The 13,972-nt window shown below is 53.3% G+C and overlaps 1 protein-coding gene across 1 annotated transcript in view; it reads right to left on the bottom strand.

Annotated features, from left to right (window-relative positions):
* LOC139279407 (CYFIP-related Rac1 interactor A-like) overlaps positions 1 to 13,972 on the bottom strand; it is a 158,007-nt gene that overhangs the window by 101,824 nt on the left and 42,211 nt on the right. The gene's annotated exons all lie outside the window — the stretch shown is intronic.

Raw genomic sequence — 13,972 nt, 5'->3', positions numbered from 1 at the left:
TGTGAAAGATCAGTGTGTGAGCCACCGTCCCAGAATGTGAAAGGTCAGTGTGTGACCAACTGTCCGAGAGTGTGAAAGGTCAGTGTGTGACCCCGTGGCCCAGAGTGTGAAAGTTCAGTGTGTGACCCAGTGTGCCAGAGTGTGAAAGGTCAGTGTGTGACCCACTGTCCCAGAGTGCGAAAGTTCAGTGTGTGACCCAGTGACCCAGAGTATGAAAGGTCAGTGTGTGACTCACTGTCCCAGAGTGTGAAAGATCAGTGTGTGTCCCAGTGACCCAGAGAGTGAAAGGCCAGTGTGTGACCCACTGTCCCAGAGTGTGAAAGGTCAGTGTGTGACCCCGTGGCCCAGAGTGTGAAAGGTCAGTGTGTTACCCTGTGTCCCAGAGTGTGAAAGGTCAGTGTGTGACCTACTGTCCCAGAGTGTGAAAGGTCAGTGTATGACAACATGTCCCAGAGTGCGAAAGGTCAGTGTGTGACCCCAGTTCCCAGAGTGTGAAAGGTCAGTGTGTGACCCCAGGTCCCAGAGTGTGAAATGTCAGTGTGTGACCCGGTGTCCCAGAGTGTGAAAGGTCAGTGTGTGACCCAGTGACCCACAGTGTGAAAGGCCAGTGTGTGAACCAGTGTCCCAGAGTGTGAAAGGTCAATGTGTGACCCACTGTTCCAGAGTATGAAAGTTCAGTGTCTGACCCAGTGACCCAGAGTGTGAAAGGTCAGTGTGTGACCAATGTCCCAGTGTGTGACAGGTCAGTGTGTGACCCAGAGTGTGAAAGGTCAGTGTGTGACCCACTGATCCAGAGTGTGAAAGGTCAGTATGTGACCCACTGTCCCAGAGTGTGAAAGGTCAGTGTGTGACCTACTGTCCCAGAGTGTGATAGGTCAGTGTGTGACCCCGTGGACCAGAGTGTGAAAAGTCAGTGTGTGACCCTGTGTCCCAGAGTGTGAAAGGTCAGTGTGTGACGTACGTTCCCAGAGTGTGATAGGTCAGTGTGTGACCCTGTGTCCCAAAGTGTGAAAGGGCAGTGTGTGACCCTGTGACCCAGAGTGTGAAAGGTCAGTTTGTGACCCTGTGTCCCAGACTGTGAAAGGTCAGTGTGTGACCCCGTGTCCCATAGTGTGAAACGTCAGTGTGTGACCCACTGTCCCAGTGTATGAAAGGTCAGCGTGTGACCGACTGTCCCAGAGTGTCCAAGGTCAGTGTGTGACCAACTGACCCAGAGTGTGAAAGGTCAGTGTGTGACACCATGTCCCAGTGTGTGAAAGGTCAGTGTGTGACCCCAGGTCCCAGAGTGTGAAAGGTCAGTGTGTGAGCCACCGTCCCAGAATGTGAAAGGTCAGTGTGTGACCCCGTGGCCCAGAGTGTGAAAGGTCAGTGTGTGACCCAGTGACCCAGAGTGAGAAAGGTCAGTGTGTGATCCACTGTCCCAGAGTATGAAAGATCAGTGTGTGACCCAGTGACCCAGACTGTGAAAGGTCAGTGTGTGACCCACTGTCCCAGAGTGTGAAAGGTCAGTGTGTGACCCCGTGGCCCAGAGTGTGAAAGGTCAGTGTGTGACCTACGGTCCACGAGTGTGATAGGTCAGTGTGTGACCCTGTGTCCCAGAGTGTGAAAGGGCGGTGTGTGACCCATTGTCCCAGAGTGTGAAAGGTCAGTTTGTGACCCTGTGTCCCAGACTGTGAAAGGTCAGTGTGTGACCCCGTGTCCCATAGAGTGAAACGTCAGTGTGTGACCCACTGTCCCAGTGTATGAAAGGTCAGCGTGTGACCGACTGTCCCAGAGTGTCCAAGGTCAGTGTCTGACCAACTGACCCAGAGTGTGAAAGGTCAGTTTGTGACCCCGTGGCCCAGAGTGTGAAAGGTCAGTGTGTGACTCAGTGCCTCACAGTGTGAAAGGTCAATGTGTGACACCATGTCCCAGTGTGTGAAAGGTCAGTGTGTGACCCCAGGTCCCAGAGTGTGAAAGGTCAGTGTGTGAGCCACCGTCCCAGAATGTGAAAGGTCAGTGTGTGACCCTCTGTCCCAGAGTGTGAAATGTCAGTGTGTGACCCAGTGACCCAGAGTGTGAAAGGTCAGTGTGTGACCCAGTGTCCCAGAGTGTGAAAGGTCATTGTGTGACCCACTGTTCCAGAGTATGAAAGTTCAGTGTGTGACCCAGTGTCCCAGAGTGTGAAAGGTCAGCGTGTAACCCAGTGAACCAGAGTGTGAAAGGTCAGTGTGTGACCCAGTGAACCAGAGTGTGAAAGGTCAGTGTGTGTCCCACTGACCCAGATTGTGAAAGGTCAGTGTGTGACCTACGGTCCCAGACTGTGAAAGGTCAGTGTGTGACCCACTGTCCCAGTGTATGAAAGGTCAGCGTGTGACCGGCTGCCCCAGAGTGTCCAAGGTCAGTGTGTGACCCTGTGTCCCAGAGTGTGAAAGGTCAATGTGTGACCCATTGTCTAAGAGTGTGAAAGGTCAGTGTGTGACCCTGTGTCCCAGATTGTGAAAGGTCAGTGTGTGACCCCGTGTCGCATTGTGTGAAAGGTCAGTGTGTGATCCACTGTCCCAGTGTATGAAAGGTCAGCGTGTGACCGACTGTCCCAGAGTGTCCAAGGTCAGTGTCTGACCAACTGTCCCAGAGTGTGAAAGGTCAGTTTGTGACCCCGTGGCCCAGAGTGTGAAAGGTCAGTGTGTGACCCAGTGCCTCAGAGTGTGAAAGATCGGTGTGTGATCCAGTGACCCAGACTGTGAAAGGTCAGTGTGTGACCCACTGTCCCAGAGTGTGAAAGGTCAGTGTGTGACCCACTGTCCTAGAATGTGAAAGGTCAGTGTGTGACCCTCTGTCCCAGAGTGTGAAATGTCAGTGTGTGACAAAGTGACCCAGAGTGTGATAGGTCAGTGTGTGACCCACTGTCCAGAGTATGAAAGGCCAGTGTGTGACCCCGTGGCCCAGAGTGTGAAAGGTCAGTGTGTGACCCTGTGTCCCAGAGTGTGAAATCTCAGTGTGTGACCTACGGTCCCAGAGTGTGAAAGGTCAGTGTGTGACCCACTGTCCCAGTGTATGAAAGGTCAGCCTGTGACCGACTGCCCCAGAGTATCCAAGGTCAGTGTGTGACCAACTGTCCCAGCGTGCGAAAGTTCAGTGTGTGACCCAGTGACCGAGAGTATGAAAGGTCAGTGTGTGACTCACTGTCCCAGAGTGTGAAAGATCAGTGTGTGAGCCACCGTCCCAGAAGGTGAAAGGTCAGTGTGTGACCAACTGTCCGAGAGTGTGAAAGGTCAGTGTGTGACCCCGTGTCGCATTGTGTGAAAGGTCAGTGTGTGATCCACTGTCCCAGTGTATGAAAGGTCAGCGTGTGACCGACTGTCCCAGAGTGTCCAAGGTCAGTGTCTGACCAACTGTCCCAGAGTGTGAAAGGTCAGTTTGTGACCCCGTGGCCCAGAGTGTGAAAGGTCAGTGTGTGACCCAGTGCCTCAGAGTGTGAAAGATCGGTGTGTGATCCAGTGACCCAGACTGTGAAAGGTCAGTGTGTGACCCACTGTCCCAGAGTGTGAAAGGTCAGTGTGTGACCCACTGTCCTAGAATGTGAAAGGTCAGTGTGTGACCCTCTGTCCCAGAGTGTGAAATGTCAGTGTGTGACAAAGTGACCCAGAGTGTGATAGGTCAGTGTGTGACCCACTGTCCAGAGTATGAAAGGCCAGTGTGTGACCCCGTGGCCCAGAGTGTGAAAGGTCAGTGTGTGACCCTGTGTCCCAGAGTGTGAAATCTCAGTGTGTGACCTACGGTCCCAGAGTGTGAAAGGTCAGTGTGTGACCCACTGTCCCAGTGTATGAAAGGTCAGCCTGTGACCGACTGCCCCAGAGTATCCAAGGTCAGTGTGTGACCAACTGTCCCAGCGTGCGAAAGTTCAGTGTGTGACCCAGTGACCGAGAGTATGAAAGGTCAGTGTGTGACTCACTGTCCCAGAGTGTGAAAGATCAGTGTGTGAGCCACCGTCCCAGAAGGTGAAAGGTCAGTGTGTGACCAACTGTCCGAGAGTGTGAAAGGTCAGTGTGTGACCCCGTGGCCCAGAGTGTGAAAGTTCAGTGTGTGACCCAGTGTGCCAGAGTGTGAAAGGTCAGTGTGTGACCCACTGTCCCAGAGTGCGAAAGTTCAGTGTGTGACCCAGTGACCCAGAGTATGAAAGGTCAGTGTGTGACTCACTGTCCCAGAGCGTGAAAGATCAGTGTGTGTCCCAGTGACCCAGAGAGTGAAAGGCCAGTGTGTGACCCACTGTCCCAGAGTGTGAAATGTCAGTGTGTGACCCTCTGTCCCAGAGTGTGAAATGTCAGTGTGTGACAAAGTGACCCAGAGTGTGAAAGGTCAGTGTGTGACCCACTGTCCAGAGTATGAAAGGCCAGTGTGTGACCCCGTGGCCCAGAGTGTGAAAGGTCAGTGTGTGACCCTGTGTCCCAGAGTGTGAAATCTCAGTGTGTGACCTACGGTCCCAGAGTATGAAAGGTCAGTGTGTGACCCACTGTCCCAGTGTATGAAAGGTCAGCGTGTGACCGACTGCCCCAGAGTATGAAAGATCAGTGTGTGACCCAGTGACCCAGAGTGTGAAAGGTCAGTGTGTGACCCACTGTCCCAGAGTGTGAAAGGTCAATGTGTGACCCCGTGGCCCAGAGTGTGAAAGGTCAGTGTGTGACCTACGGTCCAAGAGTGTGATAGGTCAGTGTGTGACCCTGTGTCCCAGAGTGTGAAAGGGCGGTGTGTGACCCATTGTCCCAGTGTGTGAAAGGACAGTTTGTGACCCTGTGTCCCAGACTGTGAAAGGTCAGTGTGTGACCCCGTGTCCCATAGAGTGAAACGTCAGTGTGTGACCCACTGTCCCAGTGTATAAAAGGTCAGCGTGTGACCGACTGTCCCAGAGTGTCCAAGGTCAGTGTCTGACCAACTGACCCAGAGTGTGAAAGGTCAGTTTGTGACCCCGTGGCCCAGAGTGTGAAAGGTCAGTGTGTGACTCAGTGCCTCACAGTGTGAAAGGTCAATGTGTGACACCATGTCCCAGTGTGTGAAAGGTCAGTGTGTGACCCCAGGTCCCAGAGTGTGAAAGGTCAGTGTGTGAGCCACCGTCCCAGAATGTGAAAGGTCAGTGTGTGACCCTCTGTCCCAGAGTGTGAAATGTCAGTGTGTGACCCAGTGACCCAGAGTGTGAAAGGTCAGTGTGTGACCCAGTGTCCCAGAGTGTGAAAGGTCATTGTGTGACCCACTGTTCCAGAGTATGAAAGTTCAGTGTGTGACCCAGTGTCCCAGAGTGTGAAAGGTCAGCGTGTAACCCAGTGAACCAGAGTGTGAAAGGTCAGTGTGTGACCCAGTGAACCAGAGTGTGAAAGGCCAGTGTGTGTCCCACTGACCCAGATTGTGAAAGGTCAGTGTGTGACCTACGGTCCCAGACTGTGAAAGGTCATTGTGTGACCCACTGTCCCAGTGTATGAAAGGTCAGCGTGTGACCGGCTGCCCCAGAGTGTCCAAGGTCAGTGTGTGACCCTGTGTCCCAGAGTGTGAAAGGTCAATGTGTGACCCATTGTCCCAGAGTGTGAAAGGTCAGTGTGTGACCCTGTGTCCCAGATTGTGAAAGGTCAGTGTGTGACCCCGTGTCCCATTGTGTGAAAGGTCAGTGTGTGATCCACTGTCCCAGTGTATGAAAGGTCAGCGTGTGACCGACTGTCCCAGAGTGTCCAAGGTCAGTGTCTGACCAACTGTCCCAGAGTGTGAAAGGTCAGTTTGTGACCCCGTGGCCCAGAATGTGAAAGGTCAGTGTGTGACCCAGTGCCTCAGAGTGTGAAAGGTCGGTGTGTGTTCCAGTGACCCAGACTGTGAAAGGTCAGTGTGTGACCCACTGTCCCAGAGTGTGAAAGGTCAGTGTGTGACCCAGTGTCTTAGAATGTGAAAGGTCAGTGTGTGACCCTCTATCCCAGAGTGTGAAATGTAAGTGTGTGACAAAGTGACCCAGAGTGTGAAAGGTCAGTGTGTGACCCACTGTCCAGAGTATGAAAGGCCAGTGTGTGACCCCGTGGCCCAGAGTGTGAAAGGTCAGTGTGTGACCCTGTGTCCCAGAGTGTGAAATGTCAGTGTGTGACCTACGGTCCCAGAGTGTGAAAGGTCATTGTGTGACCCACTGTTCCAGAGTATGAAAGTTCAGTGTGTGACCCAGTGTCCCAGAGTGTGAAAGGTCAGCGTGTAACCCAGTGAACCAGAGTGTGAAAGGTCAGTGTGTGACCCAGTGAACCAGAGTGTGAAAGGTCAGTGTGTGACCTACGGTCCCAGGCTGTAAAAGGTCAGTGTGTGACCCACTGTCCCAGTGTATGAAAGGTCAGCGTGTGACCGGCTGCCCCAGAGTGTCCAAGGTCAGTGTGTGACCCTGTGTCCCAGATTGTGAAAGATCTGTGTGTGACCCCGTGTCCCATTGTGTGAAAGGTCAGTGTGTGATCTACTGTCCCAGTGTATGAAAGGTCAGCGTGTGACCGACTGTCCCAGAGTTTCCAAGGTCAGTGTCTAACCAACTGCCCCAGAGTGTGAAAGGTCAGTTTGTGACCCCGTGGCCCAGAGTGTGAAAGGTCAGTGTGTGACCCAGTGCCTCAGAGTGTGAAAGGTCGGTGTGTGATCCAGTGACCCAGACTGTGAAAGGTCAGTGTGTGACCCACTGTCCCAGAGTGTGAAAGGTCAGTGTGTGACCCACTGTCCTAGAATGTGAAAGGTCAGTGTGTGACCCTCTGTCCCAGAGTGTGAAATGTCAGTGTGTGACAAAGTGACCCAGAGTGTGAATGGTCAGTGTGTGACCCACTGTCCAGAGTATGAAAGGCCAGTGTGTGACCCCGTGGCCCAGAGTGTGAAAGGTCAGTGTGTGACCCTGTGTCCCAGAGTGTGAAATGTCAGTGTGTGACCTACGGTCCCAGAGTGTGAAAGGTCAGTGTGTGACCCACTGTCCCAGTGCATGAAAGGTCAGCGTGTGACCGACTGCCCCAGAGTATCCAAGGTCAGTGTGTGACCAACTGTCCGAGAGTGTGAAAGGTCAGTGTGTGACCCCGTGGCCCAGAGTATGAAAGGTCAGTGTGTGACTCACTGTCCCAGAGTGTGAAAGATCAGTGTGTGTCCCAGTGACCCAGAGTGTGAAAGGCCAGTGTGTGACCCACTGTCCCAGAGTGTGAAAGGTCAGTGTGTGACCCCGTGGCCCAGAGTGTGAAAGGTCAGTGTGTTACCCTGTGTCCCAGAGTGTGAAAGGTCAGTGTGTGATCTACTGTCCCAGAGTGTGAAAGGTCAGTGTATGACAACATGTCCCAGAGTGCGAAAGGTCAGTGTGAGACCCCAGTTCCCAGAGTGTGAAAGGTCAGTGTGTGACCCACTGATCCAGAGTGTGAAAGGTCAGTATGTGACCCACTGTCCCAGAGTGTGAAAGGTCAGTGTGTGACCTACTGTCCAAGAGTGTGATAGGTCAGTGTGTGACCCCGTGGACCAGAGTGTGAAAGGTCAGTGTGTGACCCTGTGTCCCAGAGTGTGAAAGGTCAGCGTGTGACCCAGTGACCCACAGTGTGAAAGGCCAGTGTGTGAACCAGTGTCCCAGAGTGTGAAAGGTCAATGTGTGACCCACTGTTCCAGAGTATGAAAGTTCAGTGTGTGACCCAGTGACCCTGAGTGTGAAAGGTCAGTGTGTGACCCACTGTCCCAGTGTGTGACAGGTCAGTGTGTGACCCACTGATCCAGAGTGTGAAAGGTCAGTATGTGACCCACTGTCCCAGAGTGTGAAAGGTCAGTGTGTGACCTACTGTCCCAGAGTGTGATAGGTCAGTGTGTGACCCCGTGGACCAGAGTGTGAAAGGTCAGTGTGTGACCCTGTGTCCCAGAGTGTGAAAGGTCAGTGTGTGACCTACGGTCCCAGAGTGTGAAAGGTCAGTGTGTGATCCTGTGTCCCAAAGTGTGAAAGGGCAGTGTGTGACCCATTGTCCCAGAGTGTGAAAGGTCAGTTTGTGACCCTGTGTCCCAGACTGTGAAAGGTCAGTGTGTGACCCCGTGTCCCATAGTGTGAAACGTCAGTGTGTGACCCACTGTCCCAGTGTATGAAAGGTCAGCGTGTGACCGACTGTCCCAGAGTGTCCAAGGTCAGTGTGTGACCAACTGACCCAGAGTGTGAAAGGTCAGTGTGTGACACCATGTCCCAGTGTGTGAAAGGTCAGTGTGTGACCCCAGGTCCCAGAGTGTGAAAGGTCAGTGTGTGAGCCACCGTCCCAGAATGTGAAAGGTCAGTGTGTGACCCCGTGGCCCAGAGTGTGAAAGGTCAGTGTGTGACCCAGTGACCCAGAGTGAGAAAGGTCAGTGTGTGACCCACTGTCCCAGAGTATGAAAGATCAGTGTGTGACCCAGTGACCCAGAGTGTGAAAGGTCAGTGTGTGACCCACTGTCCCAGAGTGTGAAAGGTCAGTGTGTGACCCCGTGGCCCAGAATGTGAAAGGTCAGTGTGTGACCCAGTGCCTCAGAGTGTGAAAGGTCGGTGTGTGTTCCAGTGACCCAGACTGTGAAAGGTCAGTGTGTGACCCACTGTCCCAGAGTGTGAAAGGTCAGTGTGTGACCCAGTGTCTTAGAATGTGAAAGGTCAGTGTGTGACCCTCTGTCCCAGAGTGTGAAATGTAAGTGTGTGACAAAGTGACCCAGAGTGTGAAAGGTCAGTGTGTGACCCACTGTCCAGAGTATGAAAGGCCAGTGTGTGACCCCGTGGCCCAGAGTGTGAAAGGTCAGTGTGTGACCCTGTGTCCCAGAGTGTGAAATGTCAGTGTGTGACCTACGGTCCCAGAGTGTGAAAGGTCATTGTGTGACCCACTGTTCCAGAGTATGAAAGTTCAGTGTGTGACCCAGTGTCCCAGAGTGTGAAAGGTCAGCGTGTAACCCAGTGAACCAGAGTGTGAAAGGTCAGTGTGTGACCCAGTGAACCAGAGTGTGAAAGGTCAGTGTGTGTCCCACTGATCCAGATTGTGAAAGGTCAGTGTGTGACCTACGGTCCCAGGCTGTAAAAGGTCAGTGTGTGACCCACTCTCCCAGTGTATGAAAGGTCAGCGTGTGACCGGCTGCCCCAGAGTGTCCAAGGTCAGTGTGTGACCCTGTGTCCCAGATTGTGAAAGATCTGTGTGTGACCCCGTGTCCCATTGTGTGAAAGGTCAGTGTGTGATCTACTGTCCCAGTGTATGAAAGGTCAGCGTGTGACCGACTGTCCCAGAGTTTCCAAGGTCAGTGTCTAACCAACTGCCCCAGAGTGTGAAAGGTCAGTTTGTGACCCCGTGGCCCAGAGTGTGAAAGGTCAGTGTGTGACCCAGTGCCTCAGAGTGTGAAAGGTCGGTGTGTGATCCAGTGACCCAGACTGTGAAAGGTCAGTGTGTGACCCACTGTCCCAGAGTGTGAAAGGTCAGTGTGTGACCCACTGTCCTAGAATGTGAAAGGTCAGTGTGTGACCCTCTGTCCCAGAGTGTGAAATGTCAGTGTGTGACAAAGTGACCCAGAGTGTGAATGGTCAGTGTGTGACCCACTGTCCAGAGTATGAAAGGCCAGTGTGTGACCCCGTGGCCCAGAGTGTGAAAGGTCAGTGTGTGACCCTGTGTCCCAGAGTGTGAAATGTCAGTGTGTGACCTACGGTCCCAGAGTGTGAAAGGTCAGTGTGTGACCCACTGTCCCAGTGCATGAAAGGTCAGCGTGTGACCGACTGCCCCAGAGTATCCAAGGTCAGTGTGTGACCAACTGTCCGAGAGTGTGAAAGGTCAGTGTGTGACCCCGTGGCCCAGAGTATGAAAGGTCAGTGTGTGACTCACTGTCCCAGAGTGTGAAAGATCAGTGTGTGTCCCAGTGACCCAGAGTGTGAAAGGCCAGTGTGTGACCCACTGTCCCAGAGTGTGAAAGGTCAGTGTGTGACCCCGTGGCCCAGAGTGTGAAAGGTCAGTGTGTTACCCTGTGTCCCAGAGTGTGAAAGGTCAGTGTGTGATCTACTGTCCCAGAGTGTGAAAGGTCAGTGTATGACAACATGTCCCAGAGTGCGAAAGGTCAGTGTGAGACCCCAGTTCCCAGAGTGTGAAAGGTCAGTGTGTGACCCACTGATCCAGAGTGTGAAAGGTCAGTATGTGACCCACTGTCCCAGAGTGTGAAAGGTCAGTGTGTGACCTACTGTCCCAGAGTGTGATAGGTCAGTGTGTGACCCCGTGGACCAGAGTGTGAAAGGTCAGTGTGTGACCCTGTGTCCCAGAGTGTGAAAGGTCAGCGTGTGACCCAGTGACCCACAGTGTGAAAGGCCAGTGTGTGAACCAGTGTCCCAGAGTGTGAAAGGTCAATGTGTGACCCACTGTTCCAGAGTATGAAAGTTCAGTGTGTGACCCAGTGACCCTGAGTGTGAAAGGTCAGTGTGTGACCCACTGTCCCAGTGTGTGACAGGTCAGTGTGTGACCCACTGATCCAGAGTGTGAAAGGTCAGTATGTGACCCACTGTCCCAGAGTGTGAAAGGTCAGTGTGTGACCTACTGTCCCAGAGTGTGATAGGTCAGTGTGTGACCCCGTGGACCAGAGTGTGAAAGGTCAGTGTGTGACCCTGTGTCCCAGAGTGTGAAAGGTCAGTGTGTGACCTACGGTCCCAGAGTGTGAAAGGTCAGTGTGTGATCCTGTGTCCCAAAGTGTGAAAGGGCAGTGTGTGACCCATTGTCCCAGAGTGTGAAAGGTCAGTTTGTGACCCTGTGTCCCAGACTGTGAAAGGTCAGTGTGTGACCCCGTGTCCCATAGTGTGAAACGTCAGTGTGTGACCCACTGTCCCAGTGTATGAAAGGTCAGCGTGTGACCGACTGTCCCAGAGTGTCCAAGGTCAGTGTGTGACCAACTGACCCAGAGTGTGAAAGATCAGTGTGTGACACCATGTCCCAGTGTGTGAAAGGTCAGTGTGTGACCCCAGGTCCCAGAGTGTGAAAGGTCAGTGTGTGAGCCACCGTCCCAGAATGTGAAAGGTCAGTGTGTGACCCCGTGGCCCAGAGTGTGAAAGGTCAGTGTGTGACCCAGTGACCCAGAGTGAGAAAGGTCAGTGTGTGACCCACTGTCCCAGAGTATGAAAGATCAGTGTGTGACCCAGTGACCCAGAGTGTGAAAGGTCAGTGTGTGACCCACTGTCCCAGAGTGTGAAAGGTCAGTGTGTGACCCCGTGGCCCAGAGTGTGAAAGGTCAGTGTGTGACCTACGGTCCCAGAGTGTGATAGGTCAGTGTGTGACCATGTGTCCCAGAGTGTGAAAGGGCGGTGTGTGACCCATTGTCCCAGAGTGTGAAAGGTCAGTTTGTGACCCTGTGTCCCAGACTGTGAAAGGTCAGTGTGTGACCCCGTGTCCCATAGAGTGAAACGTCAGCGTGTGACCGACTGTCCCAGAGTGTCCAAGGTCAGTGTCTGACCAACTGACCCAGAGTGTGAAAGGTCAGTTTGTGACCCCGTGGCCCAGAGTGTGAAAGGTCAGTGTGTGACTCAGTGCCTCACAGTGTGAAAGGTCAATGTGTGACACTATGTCCCAGTGTGTGAAAGGTCAGTGTGTGACCCCAGGTCCCAGAGTGTGAAAGGTCAGTGTGTGAGCCACCGTCCCAGAATGTGAAAGGTCAGTGTGTGACCCTCTGTCCCAGAGTGTGAAATGTCAGTGTGTGACCCAGTGACCCAGAGTGTGAAAGGTCAGTGTGTGACCCAGTGTCCCAGAGTGTGAAAGGTCATTGTGTGACCCACTGTTCCAGAGTATGAAAGTTCAGTGTGTGACCCAGTGTCCCAGAGTGTGAAAGGTCAGCGTGTAACCCAGTGAACCAGAGTGTGAAAGGTCAGTGTGTGACCCAGTGAACCAGAGTGTGAAAGTTCAGTGTGTGTCCCACTGACACAGATTGTGAAAAGTCAGTGTGTGACCTATGGTCCCAGACTGTGAAAGATCAGTGTGTGACCCACTGTCCCAGTGTATGAAAGGTCAGCGTGTGATCGGCTGCCCCAGAGTGTCAAAGGTCAGTGTGTGACCCTGTGTCCCAGAGTGTGAAACGTCAGTGTGTGACCCTGTGTCCCAGATTGTGAAAGGTCAGTGTGTGACCCCGTGTCCCATTGTGTGAAAGGTCAGTGTGTGATCCACTCTCCCAGTGTATGAAAGGTCAGCGTGTGACCGACTGTCCCAGAGTGTCCAAGGTCAGTGTCTGACCAACTGTTCCAGAGTGTGAAAGGTCAGTTTGTGACCCCGTGGCCCAGAGTGTGAAAGGTCAGTGTGTGACCCAGTGCCTCAGAGTGTGAAAGGTCGGTGTGTGATCCAGTGACCCAGACTGTGAAAGGTCAGTGTGTGACCCACTGTCCCAGAGTGTGAAAGGTCAGTGTGTGACCCACTGTCCTAGAATGTGAAAGGTCAGTGTGTGACCCTCTGTCCCAGCGTGTGAAATGTCAGTGTGTGACAAAGTGACCCAGAGTGTGAAAGGTCAGTGTGTGACCCACTGTCCAGAGTATGAAAGGCCAGTGTGTGACCCCGTGGCCCAGAGTGTGAAAGGTCAGTGTGTGACCCTGTGTCCCAGAGTGTGAAATCTCAGTGTGTGACCTACGGTCCCAGAGTGTGAAAGGTCAGTGTGTGACCCACTGTCCCAGTGTATGAAAGGTCAGCGTGTGACCGACTGCCCCAGAGTATCCAAGGTCAGTGTGTGACCAACTGTCCGAGAGTGTGAAAGGTCAGTGTGTGACCCCGTGGCCCAGAGTGTGAAAGGTCAGTGTGTGATCCAGTGCTCCAGAGTGTGAAAGGTCAGTGTGTGACACCATGTCCCAGAGTGTGAAAGGTCAGTGTGTGACAACAGGTCCCAGAGTGTGAAAGGTCAGTGTGTGACCCCGTGGCCCAGAGTATGAAAGGTCATTGGGTGACCAACTGTCCCAGAGTGTGAAATGTCATTGTGTGACCCAGTGTCCCAGAGTGTGAAAGGTCAGTGTGTGATCCAGTGGCCCAGAGTGTGAAAGGTCAGTGCGTGACCCACTGTCCCAGAGTGTGAACGGTCAGTATGTGACCCAGTGACCCAGAGTGTGAAAGGTCAGTGTGTGGCCCACTGTCCCAGAGTGTGAAAGGTCTGTGTGTGACCCACTCTCCGAGTGTGATAGGTCAGTGTGTGACCCTGTGTCCAAGAGTGTGAAAGGTCAGTGTGACACATTGTCTCAGAGTGTGAAAGGTCATTGTGTGACCCCGTGGCCCAGAGTGTGAAAGGTCAGTGTGTGACCCAGTGCCCCAGAGTGTGAAAGGTCAGTGTGTGACCCCAGGTCCCAGAGTGTGAAAGGTCATTGTGTGACCCACTGTTCCAGAGTATGAAAGTTCAGTGTGTGACACAGTGACCCAGATTATGAAAGGTCAGTGTGTGACCCCGTGTCCCATAGTGTGAAAGGTCAGCGTGTGACCCACTGTCCCAGTGTATGAAAGGTCAGCGTGTGACCGACTGTTCCAGAGTGTCCAAGGTCAGTGTGTGACCAACTGTCCCAGAGAGTAAAAGGTCAGTGTGTGACCCCGTGGCCCAGAGTGTGAAAGGTCAGTGTGTGACCCAGTGCCCCAGAGTGTGAAAGGTCAGTGTGTGATCCACTGTCCCAGAGTGTGAAAGGTCAGTGTGTGACCCCAGATCCCAGAGTGTGAAAGGTCAGTGTGTGACCCACTGTCCCAGAGTGTGAAAGGTCAGTGTGTGACCCCGTGGCCCAGAGTGTGAAAGGTCAGTGTGTGACCTACGGTCCCAGAGTGTGATAGGTCAGTGTGTGACCCTGTGTCCCAGAGTGTGAAAGGGCGGTGTGTGACCCATTGTCCCAGAGTGTGAAAGGTCAGTTTGTGACCCTGTGTCCCAGACTGTGAAAGGTCAGTGTGTGACCCCGTGTCCCATAGAGTGAAACGTCAGCGTGTGACCGACTGTCCCAGAGTGTCCAAGGTCAGTGTCTGACCAACTGACCCAGAGTGTGAAAGGTCAGTTTGTGACCCCGTGG

The sequence above is a fragment of the Pristiophorus japonicus genome, chromosome 14, assembly GCF_044704955.1.
Source record: "Pristiophorus japonicus isolate sPriJap1 chromosome 14, sPriJap1.hap1, whole genome shotgun sequence".
In the NCBI taxonomy this organism is placed as follows: domain Eukaryota; kingdom Metazoa; phylum Chordata; class Chondrichthyes; family Pristiophoridae; genus Pristiophorus; species Pristiophorus japonicus.
Note: the sequence above shows the minus strand (reverse complement) of the source record. Positions and strands in the feature narration are given on the sequence as shown.